Here is a 15,444-nt window from a genome sequence, read left to right as displayed (position 1 = left end):
GTACAAAAGAAAGAAGAGTGGACGAGGAGAACGAAGAGTTTTAGAGGCCGGTCGGCGCTGCAATCACGCTACGATCATCGTCCATCCCCTGTAAACAAAACAATTTCTTCACAACTCTTCAGAATAGTTGTGGTGGAAGGTATGCGGTAATCGGCACCCGAAGACGGACAACAAGTGGAACAGCGCGTTTCAGCTTTCGAACGTCGTGTTTTTTCTAATGGATACTGCGTTGGTAGGGACCGATAATCACGAGGAAACGTTGACAACATGGGGCATTATGCAAAATAGAAGTGAGGCGTGCAGACAGGACACAAGAGTAGAGAAGTGGACAACACGAACGCGTTCGTGTTGTCACTTGTCTACTCTTGTGTCCTGTCTGCACGCCTCACTTTTATTTTGCATAATGAATCCTTACCAACTAGCTCAGCTTTCTGTCGTTCTAAACATAGGGCAGGCTTGTTTCGGAAATCAAAGAGCGATTCGGCCTCTCCGCGACGAAAAAGAAAGGGGCAGAACAGACGCTACTGCAACGCGCGCAAGTTCCAGGAGAAACCTGCACGACCTACATTGAGGAAGTAATAAAACTGTGTAGGATGGTGGACTCTGGAATGTCTGAGGAAGACAAAGTCGCGCACATCCTAAAAGGAATTGTCGAAGGTGTTTACAGTTTTCTCATCGCAAAAGACACCCTGTCTTCTGTCGCCGACATCATTTGGCACTGTCGCACTTTCGAGCAACTGAATATGAGGCGCACCACGCCGAAGTTTGGTAGGCTAGCCAATGTGACGACAGTTGATACCGTAGATAACAACCAGCACCTCAATCTTGCATCAACAATCCGACAAATAGTTCGGGAACAGCTCAGCCTGCAAGCGCTAGTGACACACTCAGGCACTCATAGCTTCCGCCTACGTCCAGATTTCGAGCCAAACATGGCATCCATCTCCGTGTATCCTGCGGCGAGGGGCATTGAGGATTATCTACTGGCGCCCCTACAGCAGCCACGTTTCTACGACAAAGGACCTACTTATGACGCTCGGCCACAAAGAAAACAGACGCGTATTTGCTCCCGGGTTGCTGTGACTTCTGCCAGGCCACGACAAGAACAACCCCGACTCTACTACCAAGACTTAACTTATGACCAATATAACTGATTTAAGCGAGCAGCAGAGACTCGTTATCGACATGACAACGAACTTTCTCGCCGCCCGCAGCGGCCTAGCATTCGTTTCGAGGAAGATGCTTGAACCGTGACCCTCCCGTGTGCTACAACTGCGTTTCCACAGGCCATATAGCTCGGTATTGTCGCCAAGGCCGTCAATCATAAAGGACACCACCGATGTTATCACCCCCCGGAACCCGTACTTCATATGAGTTGCAGACGACCAACTTGCTTCCAAGGGACCACTTCTCGCACGAGACTAGACGCCGTGATTCGCGAGCCTCTGAGCGGATTTTGACGCCACCAAATAACCGTGCCCGTCGCTCTCCGTCCCATCGGCGTCGTTCTACCTCACCGCCGGCGGGAAACTAGCATTCACGGCCAATGGAGGTTAGGTCGCTGGATGGTCTTTGCAAGAGATACGTCTGCCTATTGTGAAGCTCAAAAACAAAGTGAATGTGTCGATTGACGGAATACCGTCCATGCCATTAGTTGATACTGGGGCAACTGTGTCTGTGATGAACCTCGCTTTCGAAAACCGTCTAGGCCACAAAGTTATGTTTTCTTGGAACAACGGTATTACCTTTCGTGCAGTAGGCGGCGAGCGGCTTCTTCCCCTTGGTGTTTGTGCAGTGAGTGTTTTGTTCGCTGGGACGGTGCTCGGTGTCGGGATTCCTTGTTCTTTCTCGTTGTTCGCACGATATTATACTTGGTATTGAGTTTCTTGAACAATGCGGCGCTTCCGTGGACTGCGGCTGCGGCGAAACCTCGTGGAACAAGTTATTTATATCAGCACATTCCGAACAATGCTCGCGTGGCGAAGACAGGGACACAGACACACTCAGTGGTCTTGATGAAATCAATACGCCATCGTGGTGCCTGACACCCTTTCGTGTTTCTGCCGCTACTGTTGAAGCTGATTGTGTTGACCTTGTAGTTAGGCCTCTCGGCACAAACTGTGCTATAAAAATATACTTCTGCCGTACTCTCTCGTGTGCATGACGAATGGAGTAGCCAGATCGTGGGCGCTGAACGGTTCCCCCACAACGGTTGCCCTTCCTCGCGATATGACAATCGCTCTCTTCGATGAAGCCGCATGTAGCTCAATACCGGCACTAACGGAGGACGTCTATACAGCTTGCTCTCCTTGCGGTAATCGCCATCCCGAAGAGCTAATGCTTGGCATGATCAGCAAGGCTCTCTGTGCATCGGAACGGCAAGCACTGGTACAGGTCCTTGCCAGGCATGTGGCTGCATTCGACTTCACGCATGGAGAAGCACCTCTTTATTTACCGTCGTCCCGCACTCGTCAGAGAATAGTGCCACAAGTAGGCAGTGCTTCCAGAGCAAGAGTGGGTCGAGCCCAAAAGAACAAAGAAGACCACGCGCCTTCCCTGCTCGCGAGCCAACCCCGATGGGCGCGCTTTCCAAGAGCCCGTTGCTCTGCGGTTCATCAAAACCCCAAGAATATTCTGAAGGCGTGTGACAAACTGGTGGAGGTGCTGGATAGCCTTCATGGATGTTGAAAACCTCTCCAATGATCCGCACGACGAATCCAGTGCCAGTCGACAGTCCCGGTCATCGAGCCAGCCACAGGATCATGGTACTAGCCCCGGAAGTCCTCGACGCTACGACCACCACTTCAACCGGTATGACCAGCGCTTCCACTTTACCCACCCAGACCGATGCGGATAGCACGATGTAGAACCAGTATACACTTGCCCACGGTTTCTGATGACGTTCCATGGCGCAATGTTCGAAGACGTTGAAGATTGGATGGCCGACTTCGAGCGCGTAGCTGCTTTGAACTATTGGAACGACGTGGAAAAACTGAGACACGTCTAATTTTACCTGGAGGACAGCGCGCGTACCGTGAGGAGCAACTAACATTGTGGCACAAATTTTGTCGTTGGTTGCTTGAGACCTACACCAGTTCTGATCGCCAGGAACGAGCGGAACGAGCGGTTCAGGCCCACGTCCAGTAGCCAAAAGAAACTGTAACCACGCACATCGAAGATGTGACGCGCCCCTTCACACGAGCTGATCCAGGAATGATGGAGGAAAAGTTACGCCATCTCATGCGCGGGGTCAAGGAGCAGCTCTGTGCAGGTCTCGTGCGGAGCCCTCCGAAGAGAGTCACGGAGTTCTTGTCCGAGGCCATGACCGTGGAAAAGATGCTTCATCGGTCCAACCAGTATGAACGGCAAGTGAACAGTGTTGTGTCGTTGTTGTGCAGTTGGTTTTGTTTCTAGTTTCGATTTCCTTGTTACGTCATACATGACGTCAGAGTGGCAATAAAAAGGCTGGTGCCGTCAAGGAGCAGGTACAAAGAGAAGTGAGAGATGTGATTGCAGACGATCGGAGTCTTGGTTGTTGTTCTGGGATGGAGGGCCTCCGAGTGTGGCTCGGTGCGTCTGGCCACCTGACCCAGCTACCCTATACCTTACGATAGACCATATTGGCGACGAGCTAGGCCTAACGATGACTTCCGCGGGACTTACGCCTCCGCCTGCATTTCTGGAAACCCGCGATCAGCCACCCAAACAATGGAAGCAGTGGAAAGAACTATTTTCTACCTACTTGGAAGCGTCGGGTGCCACCGAGTTTGCACCGTCTCGGCGGAGAGCCATACTTCTCCATTCGCTTGGCGTCGAGGCGCAACGTAAATTCCGCAACGCGTCGACGAACGCTACTACTATGTGTGCTACTACTCCCACGGTGCCAGTTCCAGATCAGCATAATACAAGTCAAGTTACAGCGTCGGAAGATGCATTTCAAGACATGCTGTGCATTTGTGACCGCTTGTTCTCAACCTCGACGAATGCTCCTTGACATCACCATCCTTTCTATTGCCACTCTGACGTCATGTCATGTATGACGTAACAAGGAAACCGAAACTAGAAACGAAAGTAACTGCACAACAACGACACAACATATACCTTCCCTTAAAAGAAAAATAAAGAAACAAGGAAAGAAACTTGCACACTTCACAAAGACAGTCTACGATGTCACAAAGTCACTCAGCCACGCTGGAGTTCGGCGGATTCTAGTTCTGCGTTCCGACTGTGCTGTAGCACTTCTGGATGTCGATCGGGACTCTAATTGATGCTCCTCTTCACATTGCTCGCTTTCTGCTTTATCTGTTCATTCGGCGGTTTCGAGAAGGCTAGGGTGCTCAGCTGGCATAGTTTGAGGTTCGGGAACATCAGGAAAACTGGCATACCAGTCACCAGCCACAGGAGCAGCTGTTGCCAACGGTGAGCCTCCTTGACGACCCGTGTACAGCACCTTAGACAGCCTCTCGGCATTCCATGTTTTGTTGTCTTCCAGGGTGAAAGCACTATTTCCCTTTCTACCCACTGTCTTCAGGGGTTCGCCGTAGGAGACATCTCCTTTCCTTGAAACATGAGGATCTTTCACCATCACGAAGTCACCCGTACGGGACGTGGGCACTTTCGCGCCTCTCTTTCGATCTGTATACTCCTTGCTGCTCATTTCTTTATCTCTCACCCTCTTCCGTAATTGGGCAATTTCTGGCGCCGGTTTGTAAAAGAAACATGGGCCTGGGGATAAGTCCACTATGTTCGACATGGTGCGTGGAGCGCGTCCATGCAAGAGTACAGCTAATAGAACGCCCGTTGTCGCATGTGGTGTACTTCGATAAGCAGCCAGGTCCTCCAATACTGCTGTCTCAATAGGTCGATGTTCAAAAACTGCAAGCTGCACGTAGTCTTTCAAGACCCTGTTGAATCATTCCACCTGTCCGTTACTTTGAGGAAGATAAATCGATGAGCAGGAATGCTTAATTCCGCACTTTCGGAGAAAATCCTCAAACAGGGTAGACCAGTTGCCGTCCATGATCTGTTAATATCTCATTCGGGTACCCCTCTCTGCTGAACACTGCTGTCAAGAATCCGATAACAGCATTAGTTGTCACACTTGAGGCAACGGATACCTCGGGCCACTTGGCATAAAGGTAAGTTAACGTTATTGCAAACTTGCAGCTCTCCTTAGCTCTTGTAAAAGGACCGAGAATGTCCAGCGCTAGTTTCTGCCAAGCACGCTCAGGTAGCGGAATGGGTTCCAGTGGTGCTACTGCAGGCTTCGCTGGCTTATCTGCCGCTTGGCAGACACTGCAAGACGAGATTGCCTGCTTTACTTGTTTGTCGAGTCCTAGCCACCAATACTGCGCGCGAAGCTTCTGCTTTGTGCGCACAATTTCTTGGTTACCTTCATGCGCCGACTCCACGACTGTTGATGTCAATGCAGCTGGTATGACCAGGCGCTCATCCCGCAATAGAAGGCTGTCCATAACTGCCAATTCATCCCGCACGTAGAAAAAGCGCCGCAACTCAGGCTGAAGACTGCATTTTGCCGGCCACCTAGTTGTGACGTAAGTCATCAGCTGCTGTAGCAGCAAGTCGGATTGAACAGCTTCCTGAAGTTGTGCCTCTGTGATGCAGGTGGAAACAAGCTACACAACTTCTTCTTCTTGTTCTTGTACGTTTGACAGAGGCAATCGTGATAGAGCATTCGCCACCTTGTTGTCACTTCCACGGTGGTATAGTACATTAAAATCACAGTACAGGAGACGTGCAAACTATCTTGCAATTCGGCTAGACAGGCGGCCTGTGCCCCAGAATGAGAGGAAAGTAAACAGAGCTTGACGGTCAGTTCGTAGCTCGAACTTCCTTCCCCGAAGAAAAACGTGCCAGTGTACACACGCCCATACGCATGCGAGTGCCTCCCTTTCTCCTACCGAGTACTTGTGCTCCGCTTGCGACAGCGTCCGAGACGCGAAGGCAACGGTGCCGAGTTCATTTCCGTACCTATGCGGTAGCACTGCTCCCAGACCGTGATCGGAAGCATCTGTAGTCGCTACCAGAAGTAGCGAAGGGTTAAACATGTGCACGGCCTTGCTTGTTGCGAGTAGTCGCTTCACCGCACGGAAGCTTTGAGCAGCCTTGTCGTCCCAGGAAAAAGAATCTCCTTGTCGAAGTAATTCGCGAACAGGCTCTACGACGTCAGCAAAGTGAGGAACGAACTTGGCATAATAGCTGACAAGTTCAAGGAACGAACGTAGCTCTGTGGTGTTCGTGGGCGCTGGAGCATGAACAATAGCTTCAACCTTCGATTTCAAGGGTGTCACGCCGTTGTGGCTGATGGCATGTCTCAAGAATGTCAGTTCTTGCACATTGAACAAGCAATTTTCGTTAAGCCGCAGGCCAGCTGCTGAGATGCACTGAAGAACATGAAGGTTCGCAGAGTGCTCTGCCAAAGATTTACCGTAGACGATCACGCTACGATCATCCTCCATCACCTGTAAATAAAACCATTTCTTCACAACTCGTCGTAACAATATGCACGAATGCACTGCGTACGCCCAACTAAAAGAGTCTAAAATTTCGTTAACGTACTCGAATGCAAGCCTAAAGAATACGAGGTGTCCAAAATCTGGCCCATATGACGTGTTTGCAGCCCCCAAAATCGCATCGGCCCATACAACGAGCAAAACTATACCCATTAAGAGCCGCATTTTTAATCCAGAGGGCGCCAGCCTATGGGACGTAAATTCGAATACCATTTACCAATACTTCTTTGCGTCCATAAGCATTACGTACGCGAGACGCGCGAAATAACATACGTTACCATAGCGCAGGTAAATCGCAGAAACCAAATAACATACTGAACATGCGCAGCGAAGGCAACACTATTTCTCTACGTGCGTAATGCGTTTACGTTTGCCTGCAAATACTATTCTAGAAATATCTACTGTCGCACGCCTCTGTATCCGGAGAACTCGGACCATCGTTGGCGTCGGTGTCTTTGCATCAACGGCCATCATAAGCATAGCAGCCGAGGGCACTGTTACGGCCTTGGATTGGTAGACGCCGGCGACCCGTCGCATGATAGTAGGCAGTTTTAGAATAGCGTTAGTCGCCTTACATACCTTAAACATAAGCACCTTTGCGGGACGTTACACTGCACTTCCATTCCTGTCCTTTAGTTTACCGTACGGAAACACAAACGTAAAGAAGACGTTATATAACAAGGCGCCTTCTGGTGCCTCATGCCAAACGTATCCAAGCCAAGACGATCTATTAGCAAACATCCTGCTATTGCTATGCGGACGCGTCTCGTTTGGCCAATGAGCACTAGAGTCGTCGACGATCTGAGAAAATGGATGCGCTATGGGCTCATAACTATCCTTTCAGTTGAGTTTAGAGAAAGCTAAAGCCCATTGCAATTGTTACTGGCGATCAACGTGAGTGAGAGCGTAGCCATCATGAGAATTCACGCTGAAGCGGGAGCCATGGGTGCCACCATGTTCGACAACGCTATTTCTTAGCGTCCTTAAACATCACGAAAGTTAAACTCGCAAATTAAAACACGTTATCACAGCGCACGTAAACAAAAGAAACCCAATACCGTTCGGAGCATGCACAGTGAGGACGATGCTATTTTTTTCCGTACCTTATGCGTTTACGTTCTGTTTTGAAACGCTAAACTAAAACTGTCTAGTATACCACGGGTAGAAGTGCATATCACAGAGCGCCTCAACGCGTCACCCTGTTCGCGACCATCGCTTTTGACGCGTGGACGCGCGCTTACGCGTGCGGACGCGTGCCAGTGGTTCGTGCTTTACCCGTCTGTCGCACTTCGGGCACCGGTACTCTCGACCACGCACCGATGCGGTGTGCCCGACAGCAGCAGCGGCAATGGGAAAGTAGAACATGCACGAAAACTTTTCTTTAAAAAGTATGATAATATTTATTGGCCATGATTGCTCGAGGCCTCTTCGTGAAACAGAAAGGGCAGCGGTATGAGGCTTTGTGCCCCTTGGGCTGCCCGAGGGGCTCTGCGAGAACACCGGTCAACGCAACCCTTACCAGGCGCAGAAGAATACCCTGGTGAAGTGAATAAATTTTTCGAATTGTGATTCTGAATACCCATTCTTCCGTTAATAAATGCGTGGCCCACGTTATGTGCGGACAGCTGAGCTGCGCTGCAGTGATGATTTCGGAGAGCTTTGTGCATCGCAATATCTGTGGCATGTACTGTACATCTCAAGACAAGGAAAATGACGGGCAACTACAGAGCTACAAGGCAGGTCAAACACATCGCAATATATTCGCTAATCGAGCTTCTTGGCCCAACGACACAATATGGCCAAAAGCGCAAAAATGGGACAGCAAATAAGGATACCGTGTTGAGCGTTTCCTTAGTAGAAAGTTTTAGCGTTTCTGTAAATGCATTACCTTCTGCAGCATACCGGGTAACAGCAAGTTTTACAGCAGTGATGACAATTTCTTGTTATGCCCTTTAAAAGGGGCGGGGACCAACTGTCACTGTGGTGAGTGCAGTGCATGAAACCAGTTGGCATGGACGGTCAGACAAAAAAAGATGCAACAATGAGTCCGCGCGCAGGTGTGAATGCCGTGCTAGGCAAAAGGAGACCTTGAAGAACTTCGAGCAAGAGAACACTTTCCTGACCTCATTTTTATAGCTTTAAATGCACCTGATGAATTCTTTATTTTCATCTATGCTAAGACTGCCTCTCCACAGGTAAGAGTAAGGATCCACGGTTGTTCTTCCTCCCTGTCGAGGGTAGAGGTAATACTTGCCAACTTGGGTATCCGAGGCACACCACCAGAGATGGTCTACGCAAGTGAAGATTGCTGCCGCTAAGGATAGCGGCGGTAGGTTCACTGGATGCTTTAGATGAATGCAAGCAAGCAGGCACAGGAGAAGCTCGCAGACAATTTGTATTTGTAACTTTTTACAATAGTTCACACACAGGAATGGAAGATAGACTTCAACACCTACAGGGCGACCCTGTATCGGCAGTGCCTATGGTACATAGCGCCTCAAGTTCAGTCGAAAACGCCTGGCCCGGTCAACAGGTCCAAGTTTTCGATTCTTTGGGGCCCCGACCGAAACACGTGGTTTTCGGTTTGGTCCGTCCGCCCACTAGTCACGAATCCTTTACAAGGATCTTCTCGTGAGTAGCCCTGCAGCTATTGAAGCATTCAGCCCCATCTTTATTTTACGACAGTTGAAAGAGTTTGATCGTATTCTTAATAACAACATGTACAAAGGAAGAGGGTTACGAACGCAAAGCAATCGTACACCGCGCAAACCAACAGAGCCCGAAACTATAAGCGCAATAAAGCACTCATAAGCAGAAAGCACCAGCGAAATGACATAGCAGGGTCATTGATACAGGCTCTGTCGCGACATGCCACGCGTACTTCCTAAGGTTGTACAACAAGTACAACGCCCTGTACGTACAACGCGTACAACGTACATGCGTACAACCTTCGGACAAAGCTATGGCGTAATGATTGCGCGCCGTACGTCAATGAAAGCTATCAATGCGGCGTTTTCGGCTCGCATACACTTGTCGAGTAAACATTCGCTCAGAAAGGGGTTCCTACACCAGTGACAATGGGCACGGTTCGGGTAGTGAATAATGCCTGCGGCGTTAAGTGTTGTGTGCCGACGAGATACCTGATTCGCGTATGTCAGGAGCAAGCTGTGGCCACCGAGATCGTAGTTTTAGCTGTCGACGAGCGCACCAGGTGGACGATGCGAAGCACCGATTGTTACTCTTCTTGACGTCGGCTTTGTGCACTGATGGGTGCGAATCACGTCGTCATCCAACCCGCGAGTTTGCTAAGCGACAGCCGGTTCGCAGGTACATCTGGTTACCAGCAATCACCTTCGTCCCGTTAGACCCCACGTGAAAACGCGTCGCCTAAAGAGCTTCGCGAACGTGCACTACGATGACAAGATTCACTGACGTGTCACGAATTGTTGGCTCTGACCGCCAACACACGTGTCCGGTGTAATTGGCCAGTGCCATGAGCCGCGCACCTGTCTCTTCTCGGTCTCGTCACCGCGACAGGCATGCGCCTCGGACAACCATTTATTCCATTGTTTTTCACTCGTTAAGCAAGGGTCGTCGGCCACGTACCGCAAGCCACCTCATTGCACTTTTTTTGCAGCCGTTCCCTTCGAACGGACTAGAAGTGAGGGAAACGCTGAACTGAAGTTTCTGAAGCTGACATTAACGCAATAAATGTCGCTTTATTAGCGGCAGGCTTAGAGTAGGCTCCTGTATGTCACGTCTTTATGCCTTCCCATATGCAGCAGGTGTATAAATTCTGCTTACATGTGTATTTTGCCCTTTCCCACTTCATGCCTCGCCCGAATTGCATGCCTACGCTTTCGGCATCTGCTTCATATCTCATTGATGAGTTTCGGTCGAGGCGTACACGTCGATAGCTAAACCATCCAGCTGCGTTCAGATTTGTGTTCTTTTTCCTACATGGTACCACCCTGCTTGTTTATGTAACAAATTTTACCGTCTCTGTTCTTATCCTTAGGACACGTTTTCTTACTCCTTATGGTCTAAATAGGCCCACGGCAGGTGTGCCCCTAGAGTTAATGGATAATCTTCCTTCCTGAGTACCTGGCCCCACCCAAGATAGTCACTGCCCGTGCCGCGAATTCACGGCCAACAGGTGTTTCTACACAATCGCTAAAATACATCCCGTCGCGGACAAGCGCTTTCGTGGCCTGCTCGGTGCACTTTTCGGTTGATGTCACTGAGCGGAAAATTCATTGCTTAGCTAGCGTCGACATTTTCCTTTTTGCTGGGAGCACTGCCCTTCTCCTGCACACACCTGCCTTTCAACCTATGGCACCGTTCAAACTGTGATTTACACTTCCGTTAAAACATTCAGAGTTCTCTAACCCCCCTTACGTATTTGCTTCGTCGGTGCACTTCTCGGTTGATGTCACTGAGCGAAAAATTTATTGCTTAGCTAGCGTCGACATTTTCCTTTTTGCTGGGAGCACTGCCCTTCTCATGCACACACCTGCCTTTCAACCTATGGCACCGTTCAAACTGTGATTTGCACTTCCTTTAAAACATTCAGAGTTCTCTAACCCCCTTACGTATTTGCTTCGCGATCCCTATTCGCCTTCCTTGCTGTACGTCATTCGCTCTGTCTGTTATCACCACTAGATGCCTCTCCTCCTTTGTTCCACATATGTGGAAAAAAAGTGATGATTTCGCTATCACTTTCTTAATCGGTTTCCCCGAAAGTGAGCTAATATTGACTCGCTCACATGAACCTACCTTCTGTATTATCACTGGCTTGACTTAACGAATGCTTGAACCTCCAACAGACCGACTAGACGTTTTTCCTGCTCCCTGGCGCAGAAAGCTGCTCCTGGCCCGTTATGCCCTTCCCCTGTCTCATGCTCACTCTTTCCTTTCTTCCCTTCCGGGACCAGCAAGTCGGTGGTAGACCCTTCGTTATCACCACAGCCTCTGCTTTATCAGTCCCTCACCATTACCATTCCACCACTGCTTTCCAACGTGGTAGTTTTGCCTTCATTGCCTGTTCTGGGTTCGGAGTCAGCACTTTTCACCGTACTTGCATCGAAGTGTCCACCATTGTTTTGCGGGATGGCTGCCTTGACTTTCATTTTTACGTTGGCTAGCTTATCTTCTACCACTTTCTACTGCTTCTGTTTGCTCGTGAGTTCCTTGTGTAGATTTCCAGCCCACTTAGTTATCTCATCCTTCCGCTGCTCTAGACGGTCTAATCGATAACTTAGCACACGCAGCCTAAAGTTAAAGAGGGGCCCGCTTGGTTCGCGTAATGGCTCAAACTGCGTTTGTCCCAACGCGTAGGAACGCTCACACTCTGAAGAACGCACGCGTGGGTTCCTCCTAGGACCTACCATCATCTTGTAGTAACAAGGCGTAGTCAAAAAATAATCCCGCTTCTAGAAAAAGAAATATGTTTATTCGTTACCTAGCTATATTTGCCCAAAACGATCAAGAAACTGAAAAGTATGAAAAATAATATATATAAATTGCTAAGGTTAACGAAGACTTCTAACAACCAAATGAACAAAAAAATCAAGTAAGTTTACCGCTTTGGCGCGGCGCCTGCTGCACAGCAAAGGCACTTACAAACTGCACGGCTGTTCCCTTCGCAGTCACTCGAGTCTCTGCCAGCAGTAACAATGCTGGTAGCGACATTCTATGACGCGGAGTTTACCAGGAGGACAGAGAAATCAAACAGTGCCGTAACTAACCGGAACCTACCTATTTGTATCTGTAAAGCGCTAGTAGCAAGAAAATCGCTAACGTGCCATATTTCGTGGTTTCCTTCGCCGAGAACACACACACAGCGCAAAAGCTGTAAGGTAGAATAGAATGAACACTTAAGAGGACAGTTCTGCTAAATGAAAGAAGAAGTGTGGGCAGAATTTTACTAATCGAAACGAGCAGGAGAAGAAGATAGAACATGGGTCGCCGACTGAGGGCTCAGGTCTGGTGGAATGACGGAGTACCGGATTGTTTTATCGATTTTTGTTCTTCCTTACGTGTTCTCGCTTTAGTATTGCCCGTTTCAGCCGAGGCTGATGTACAAGAACTCCCCGCCGAGGGGTTTTCATCCTTCGACGGCATTTTTTCCCACTTATGAGACAGCTTCAGATTTGTTCCTGCGCAATTGTGCCACCAGTAACCCCGCGGCACTTGTTTCTCCGGATGGAGGCTCTATCAGATTAACTAACCTTCAATTTACCCAAGAGGCTCTTCATGTTGCTACTCCATTTTACCAGAACATCCCGGACGTAAGGCAGTTTGGCCGTGGCAGCATTGTTTGTAGGTCACCAGACATAACATCTGTTGGGAATTTACGCATGAGCACATCTTTCGGAGCCACTCGAGTTAAGGCATTTATCTCTCTTCCCTTCGACGTGCTGGCTCGGGTCTACAGAACATCGCATATGGTTGGCACTACCTGTTCGTATTTTGCTGGCACCTATTTTGCTGTTACTTCTTGCTCGTCAGAGATGTAGGTATGGCGCCGGGTGTTCAGAGTAGAGCTCCTTCTGCCGTGTATACTTCAATGTCGCAATTTCTGGCAAGTTGGCCATAATATTGGTGAATGTAAATCAAACCAATGGTGCATCACATGCAAGGAAAATCCCGCTTCAGGTGATTGTAAATCACAAAACTATTAAGGCTACCTCTGTGATGTAAACTATCTGTCTGATTACTTGAATTGTTCTGTGCCGGCCCAAGAAGTGCAGGTACTCCAAGATATGGACAAAAGACGTTGATCCACAAGAGAAGCAATAAGTATTGTAGAGGAAGGATCACTTCTCGATGCTGAAGTTGCAGCTAAGGAAAATAGAGAACCATTCGTATCTTTTACTACAGCCATAGGAAATACTGTTCAAAAGGTAGTAGCCAAGGCAACAGATTTTGGTGAACCTAGGTGAAAGCATCGCACAAGCTAGTTCTTTGCAAATATATACGCTTATTCAAGCTACTTGTCTACGCTCTGGAGCGAATCAGCGCGTAGGATCGTAACAATAGTCTAGTGATGGAAAGAGGTATACCACTATCTCTGGAGATGTTACAACGTCTACTAGTTTCCCTCCCGCTCACTCTGCTTCTGGCAACCAGACTGCGCAAGATTCAGAAATGAAAGAACCAGAAAATAATGATCGGGCTCAAGAAAAGAGCTATGTAGACTTTTAGTCAGGATTGTTACTGATTTCCCCATTCGAAATCTAAGAAATTCCAGTCGAAGGTTAAAGTAAAATGTATGAAAGAATTCCCATTCGACTGCAGCCCGTACTTCATCATAGGATTGTCGAAAGTGCCTCACTGGAACTGCAGCTCAATATTATCAGCTTCTGCAGATCTGTTGTTTCTTACTAACAAACTCAATCAATATAATATTTCGGCCTCATACAGCGACATTTTCGACATCCGTGATCGATCCCTGGGCCAGGCTAAGATTGTCATCCACCGCATCAACGCTGGTGACTCTTTGCGCCTTCACCGTCGGCCTTACCGTGTGTCCACATCGGAGTGCGAAGTGATTCACAAAGTAGCCAAAATGCTTTCGAAGGACATTATCGAACCATCATCTAGTCCTAGCTCCTTCCCCGTAGTCTGAGTAAATGAGAAAGACGGCTCCTGGCTTTTCTGCATTGGTAATCGGCCTGTCAACAATATCACCAAGGACGTGTGCCCTTTTCTCCGTGTTGACAACGCCCTCGACTGCCTCCATGGTGACATTTTCTTTTCATATCTGGACCTTCGCCCAGCCTACTGGCAAATTGCTGTAGACGAATGGACCGCACGAAGACCGCCATCGTGATTCCTGACGGGCTTTCCCAATTCAAGGTCATGCTTGCGGTCTCCGCAACGCGCCAGCTACCTTTAGCAGAATGATGGACACACTGCTTCAAGGATTTAAATGGTTGACGTGTTTATGTTACCTAGTCGACGTGACCATCTTCTCACCGTTGTATATGCTGCCATCTAGTGAAAGCGGGGAGACGTAGGTCCCCGTGACTGCGCGTGGTCGGCGATCTGGCAGCGCGTGCTCTGCCTCTTCTTAATATAGAACACGTCTGAGGGATCATTAAACCTGTGCGTATGTGACATCTTGTCTGGCCGTCTCGCACTTATTTCCTGACTACAACATGGTACCAGAAGAACAGGTTCTACCAGCGGACATCCGCGCCTAGTCCTCCTCGGTTCGAACGACGATGCCAGCAACGAAACGCCGGGGAGCTGCTCCTGATAGGCACAACTCAGTAGACAAGCTCAGGTACGCGAAGTGCCGTGCCTGGGTTACAAAGTGAGCGCTAAAGGAGTTCGGCCGATGTCTGAAAAGGTTGAGGCAATAACGAGTGCGCCAGAACCAACAAACAAGTTCGAGCTACAAGTATGTGGGTTAATTAGCCTCTCACTGCGCCCTATTTTCCAAGCACAACAAACGTCACAAGCATGACACAAGCGCTGCCAAAGTCAACGTGTGTTAATTAGTTTACCTTTCTCTGTGTCATATTCGCCAGGCACGACAAACGGGACAAGCATGACGCACGACAAACGAGACAAGCGTCAGGCAAAGTGAACGTGTGTCATTTTGTTAACCACTCACTGCGTCCAATACTCCAGGTGCGACAAAAGACACAAGCATGACACAAGCAATGGCACAACGAAGGTGTGTCAATAAGTTAACAATTCGCAGCGTTCTATTTCCAGGCCTGACTAAGGACACCAGCATGACACAAACACGGGTTAAGCGAACGTGCGTTATTTAGTTAACCTCTCACTGCACCCTATTTTCCATGATGGCAAACAAGTCAGTCAAGTCGAGCTTATTTTGCATAGGCATTGTGACTGCACTGCCAGGTTGCACAGAAAAGGGAACAATAGCCGTGCGAAT

This window comes from Dermacentor variabilis, chromosome 6 (genome assembly GCF_050947875.1).
Source record: "Dermacentor variabilis isolate Ectoservices chromosome 6, ASM5094787v1, whole genome shotgun sequence".
In the NCBI taxonomy this organism is placed as follows: domain Eukaryota; kingdom Metazoa; phylum Arthropoda; class Arachnida; order Ixodida; family Ixodidae; genus Dermacentor; species Dermacentor variabilis.
This window is presented reverse-complemented; position numbering follows the sequence as displayed.